Source organism: Pogona vitticeps, chromosome 2 (genome assembly GCF_051106095.1).
Source record: "Pogona vitticeps strain Pit_001003342236 chromosome 2, PviZW2.1, whole genome shotgun sequence".
NCBI classification, from domain to species: Eukaryota; Metazoa; Chordata; class Lepidosauria; order Squamata; family Agamidae; genus Pogona; species Pogona vitticeps.
Window position 1 is genome coordinate 1,463,732 of NC_135784.1, and position 6,078 is coordinate 1,469,809.

The 6,078-nt window shown below is 47.1% G+C and overlaps 1 protein-coding gene across 3 annotated transcripts in view; it reads left to right on the plus strand.

Annotated features, from left to right (window-relative positions):
- LOC144587214 (uncharacterized) overlaps positions 1-6,078 on the plus strand; it is a 97,283-nt gene that overhangs the window by 87,141 nt on the left and 4,064 nt on the right. The gene's annotated exons all lie outside the window — the stretch shown is intronic.

The window sequence follows — 6,078 nt, forward strand, 5'->3', positions numbered from 1 at the left end:
AGAAGAAGCTGGTGGGGGAGTCTGTGTGTCAGACAGGGTACTACTGTGTGTCAGTCAGTACCAACCTGATAGGTTCAGGTGTCTGTATGGTTAGCCAGAACTGATGGGTTCAGGGTCTGTGCTTCAAGTTAAGTGTTCTGTGTGAACCAAACTGTGTGCATGTATGAATGAGACTAAGCCACGTTACTATATCTTATTCACCTGATCGTTTTATTTTCCCTGTGTGTTGTTTTAAATAAACCTTATTCTTTTATTTGTTGAAAATCCATCCCTGGTCTGTGTGACTTCTTATAGGGAATGGTTGGTGGCAGCTTAGTTAACGTGTGGCATATCCCAGTAGGTCTGGGTTTGTCACATTGATTGGTGTCCAGCGTGTGGGATACGACTGGTCCAGTTGTCCAGCGGTCCAGCAAAGCCTTGGCAAGTGTGCCCAGAGCAAGGGGGGTCTAGTCAGGGACAATCTGAGAGCGCGTAGGTAATCTTCTAGGTGTGCCTCACGGGGAGGTGCACTAGTAGAAGAACGTGTAACCTCAGATTGGGGGCTAGATTAGGGAGCTCTGAGGCAGCCTGTTTTGGCGGGAAAAAGCTGAGGCAAAACTGTAAAGTAGAAGTGATTTAGCCTGCCTGCTGAGAGGCCTAGCAGAGGGGGGTAGACTCTAGCTCGCAACTGTTGCAAGTTAGTGCTGAAGAACAGCAGTAATCTGTAGAAAGCTGGTTCTGAGGCAAAAGAAAAAAAAGTGGTCGCTTTATTTTGAGGCTTGACATTTGAAAGCAGCCTGTTCTGGGGGGGGATTATGCCCTTGACTCGAAGCCAAATGGCAGAAATGGGTGAAGTGAAAGACCCCCAGGTAGACCAAGGTTCTGAGGATGAATTTGGCTCAGTGCAAGGTGACAGCACGGGAGAACAGAACCCAGAACTCAGAAAATTGCTCATAGCCCAACAGCATGAACTGAGGATGAGGCAATTTGAAGTGGAGGAAAGATTAGAGAGAGAAAAAATGCAGGAAAGGGAAAGGCAAAGACAATTTGAAATAGAGAGAATGGAGAAAGAAGAAAGATTAGAGAGAGAGAAAATTGCTCTGGAAAAAGAAAGAATGGCGTTTGAGTTAAGAAAATTGGAACTGATGAATCAGAACAATAATAACAATAGGGATTCTGAGGGAGGCCAATTGTCTAAAGCTGACCTGAAGAAATTCCCTGTGTACCACAAGGGAGATTGTCCTGAGGTGTTCTTTTCCTTAGTGGAAAGAGCGTTTGTGGACTTCTCAGTGAGGGAAACTGAGAAGATGACCATCATGCGATCTTTAATCAGTGGCAGCCTTGCTGAAGTTTATTCAGAGATGCCAGAGGAACTGATGAAAGATTTTGCAGAGTTTAAAAAACTGGTGTTTGCCAGACATGGGATAAATGCGGAACAGCTGAGGCAAAGATTCAGGTCAATCACCAAGAAACCAGAGCAGACTTTTACACAAGTGGGGGCCCAATTGGTGAGGCTGCTAGAGAAATGGCTATCTCAGGAGGGGACAGAGACCTTTCAGCAGCTCAAAGACTTGATAGCGCTGGAACAGTTCTATTCAGTCCTGCATGGGGAACTGAAATTCCAGGTGAGGGAAAGGAAACCGAAATCTGTGGCAGAGGCAGCCGAGATCGCAGATTTTATTTCCCAAATAAGAAAGCCCTTGGGTGAGGGGAAATCTGTAGGTAAACCCAAAGAAACCTACAGCAAGTACTCTCAGGGACCAGGGAAAAGCCAGCAAGGGGGAGGGGCCCATGGTGAAGGGAAGCCCTCAGACATGAAACCAAGACCTCAGATTTTGGAGGGAAAACCAAAACAAGATGAGAAAGACTCAAAATATAGCAGAAAATGTTATTTCTGTCAGGGAAAGGGCCATCTAATCTCAGAGTGTGAGAAATTAAAGCAGCTAAAAGGAATTGTGCCTCAGGATTCGAGTGGAACCAAGCCAAAAGCTGTGTTCTGTGTCCAGAAAGAGCAAAGCTCCTTGTCACTGAGGGAGCCTGTTGCCATGGCTACTCAATCTGGAACAAGTACATCTGCTGATCAGGCTGAGGAAAATGGTCCTCTTCTGGAGGTCAAGCGCTGCTTGCTCGTGAGAACAGATTCTCAGTTGTTTGAGACAGCAGGGGTGGACGTAGGAATACTTGACCATCAGTATCGGGAGCTGAGGGACACTTGTTCCCAGGTGACCCTGTGCCATCCAGATATTATTCCTAGGGAACATATAATCCCAAATGAGAGCATAAAGGTGGCAGGGATTGAGGGGCAGGTGATCTCACTGCCAGTAGCGGAGGTACCTGTGAACTTTCAAGGCTGGAGGGGAGTTTGGCGGCTAGCGATTTCATCGACTCTGCCAGCAGCCGTGCTCGTGGGAAATGACCTGGCTGAACATGTGAAACGGGTGCTAGTGATTACACGTTCACAAGCCACCACGGGGACAGTTCAGGGGGGTACTGATGAGCCAGAGACGGAAGCAGAGGGGAGTTCAGAAGCTGTGGTGGAAACCTTAACCACAGACAGCCGATTTGGCCAAGAGCAAAAGGCAGACGCCACTCTCCAAAAGTGTTTTGAACAGGTGACTGACGCCCAGCTAACACCTGAAACCCCAGTGAGATTTCTAGAGAAAAAGGGGATTTTGTATAGAGAGACCCTGAGGAATATCTCAAAAGGGGGAGATGGGATCCGAAGTCAGCTAGTGGTACCTGAAAAGTATCGCCCCATGATCTTACAAAGGGGGCACTCTGACATGTTTGCTGCGCACTTAGGGGTGAACAAAACACAGCAGAGAATCACACAGAATTTTTACTGGCCTGACATAGGGAAGCAGATCAGGGAGTTCTGTAAACAATGTGATGTGTGTCAAAGGCAGGGGAATAGCCGTGACAGGACCAAAGCAAAGTTGTGCCCTTTGCCTGTGATTGACACTCCGTTCAAATGCATAGGGGTGGATATTGTGGGACCTTTGCCCAAGGCCACAAAGAGGGGGAACAGGTTCATTCTCACCATTGTGGACCATGCCACGAGGTACCCTGAAGCCATTCCCTTGACTAACATTGAAACTAACACAGTGGCAGATGCCTTGGTGGGGTATATGTCCAGGATGGGATTTGCCTCAGAAATAATCACAGATTTGGGCGCATCGTTCACATCGAAGCTCATGAAACGCTTATGGCAAATCTGTGGAATTAAGCACAAGGAAACCACTGCCTATCACCCTGAAAGTAATGGGTTAACTGAGAAGTTCAATGGGACTCTAATGCGCATGATTAGAGCTTACTTGGCAGAGAATCCAAACAATTGGGACCAGAAGCTGCAATCCCTTTTGTTTGCTTATCGATCAGTGCCACAAGCCAGTACCGGGTTCAGTCCATTTGAACTTTTATTTGGGAGAAGGGTGAAAGGGCCCCTTGATTTGATCAAACAAAATTGGGAGCAGATCACCCAGGATGACCCACAAGACGTTGTGACATACATAGACACCTTGATGAATGACCTAAAGAGAAATCTAGAGCTGGCAGCAGAAAACCTGCAAGCTCAGAAGGTCAGACAGAAAACATGGTATGACCACAAAGCTAGAGAGAGGCACTTTGACCCAGGGGAGGAAGTGCTTTGGCTTAGGCCCTGCAGAGAGAACAAACTGCAGCTCAAATGGGCAGGACCATATAGGGTCATTTCCAAGATGTCAGACCTGAACTACCTAATAGAGCAGGAGGAGAACCAAGCAAGGAGGGTGGTTCATGTGAATGCCCTAAAACCCTACTACAGAGGGGAACAGAGGGTTTTATTTGCGATAAAAGCAGCTGAGAGTGAGGAAGCTGAATTACCCTTCTGGGAGGGTAGAGGGGAAGTAAAATACAACCCAGAGGAGGTAAAGATCAGTCCTGCACTCACCCAAGACCAGCAGCAAGAACTAAAAGTGCTGCTCATTAAATATCAACAGGTGTTTTCCAACAAGCCGGGGATAGTGAAGGGAGTGATGCATCGGATCCACACAGGGGATGCACCCCCGCAGGCAGTATCCCCATACCGAGTAACGGGACCCTATAGGGACAAGGTGCGGAAGGAGCTGGACGAGATGCTTAGGGAGAACATAATCGTCCCCTCTTCTAGTCCTTGGTCCTCTCCGATAGTCCTTGTGGACAAGCCTGATGGGAGCATTAGGTTTTGTGTTGATTACAGGAAATTAAACCGCGTAACCACTCCTGATGCCTACCCAATGCCCAGGCTAGACAACCTGATTGAAACCATAGGGGGTTGTCGGTTCACCTCATCATTGGACCTGGTAAAGGGATATTGGCAATTAAGAATTGATCCCAGGGATCAAGAAAAGACCGCCTTTTGCAGCCCTTTTGGTCTCTATGAGTTTCGAGTCCTGAGCTTTGGTCTCAGAAATGCACCAGCCACATTCCAAAGGCTGATGGACCAGACCTTGGCAGGGCTCAGTGACTTTACTGTGGCCTACATTGACGACATAGGGATCTTCAGTAATACCTGGGAAGATCACCTGAAACACCTGGAGTTAGTGCTGCAGAGGTTAAGTGCAGCAGGGCTAACAGTAAAGGCCAGCAAGTGTCAGCTGGGTAGCCCAGAAATAAAATACTTGGGTCACATGGTAGGGGGAGGAGTGATAAAACCCCTGGAGGCCAAAATAGAAGCAGTTCGTGATTGGCCTAGACCCAACACCAAGAGAAAAGTCAAATCATTTCTTGGGTTGGTGGGCTACTACAGAAAGTTCATCCCGAGGTTTAGCGAGATTGCGGCTCCGCTGACCGATCTGACGAGGAAGAAGGCTGATGACCGCATCCCGTGGACCAGCGACTGTGAGGAGGCGTTCCAGAGGTTGAAGCAGGCGCTCATCAACTATCCAGTGTTGCGTGCTCCAGACTTCGACCGGGAGTTCATCATCTACACCGATGCGTCTAACAGCGGGGTAGGAGCAGTTCTTTGCCAGGAGGATGAAAATGGTGACCAGCATCCAGTGTCCTACCTGAGTAGGAAACTCCAGAAAGGTGAGAGACATTTGGCAACCGTGGAGAAGGAGTGTCTGGCCATAGTCTACGCGATCCAGAAGGCCAAGCCTTACATCTGGGGAAGACATTTTGTTCTGTGCACTGACCATTCACCACTGCAATGGTTAAAGACAATGAAATCCCACAATAGCAAACTTATGAGGTGGGCTTTAAATCTGCAAGACTATGACTTTGAAGTGAAGGTGGTCAGAGGGTCAGTGAACTGTGTTGCTGACGCCTTGTCAAGAAGACCTGAAGAATGAAGACGGCGAAAGAAACATGGACTATGTATATATTTTGGTGACCAAAGGTTAAATGTACCTGGTTTTTTTGAATTTGGTTTGTATGAATAAAGGTAACTTGATGTAATGTATATGGTAAATGTTTAAATGCCTAATTGATATGGTTAACTTAGAATGTAAGTAAAAGTAAGTATGGTATTGTATGAATAACTGGTTTTGTGTGTTTTATCCAGGTTGTTTTTTGGAGAAAAGCACTTTTAGCTTTTCCCCTACAAAACAACTTATAAAGAGGGGAGGTGTTACATACAGCACTGATGTTACCTGTCTGTCATGGGTTTGGAGGGAAAGTTCCATCCTATGGGGAGTGGAAGGCGGGACATCAGGAGGAGGGGCTGTACTGTATATATATGTGGAGCGTGTGTGGGGAAGGAGAAGCTGGAGAAGAGCTGAGAGAAGAAGCTGGTGGGGGAGTCTGTGTGTCAGACAGGGTACTACTGTGTGTCAGTCAGTACCAACCTGATAGGTTCAGGTGTCTGTATGGTTAGCCAGAACTGATGGGTTCAGGGTCTGTGCTTCAAGTTAAGTGTTCTGTGTGAACCAAACTGTGTGCATGTATGAATGAGACTAAGCCACGTTACTATATCTTATTCACCTGATCGTTTTATTTTCCCTGTGTGTTGTTTTAAATAAACCTTATTCTTTTATTTGTTGAAAATCCATCCCTGGTCTGTGTGACTTCTTATAGGGAATGGTTGGTGGCAGCTTAGTTAACATGTGGCATATCCCAGTAGGTCTGGGTTTGTCACAGGAG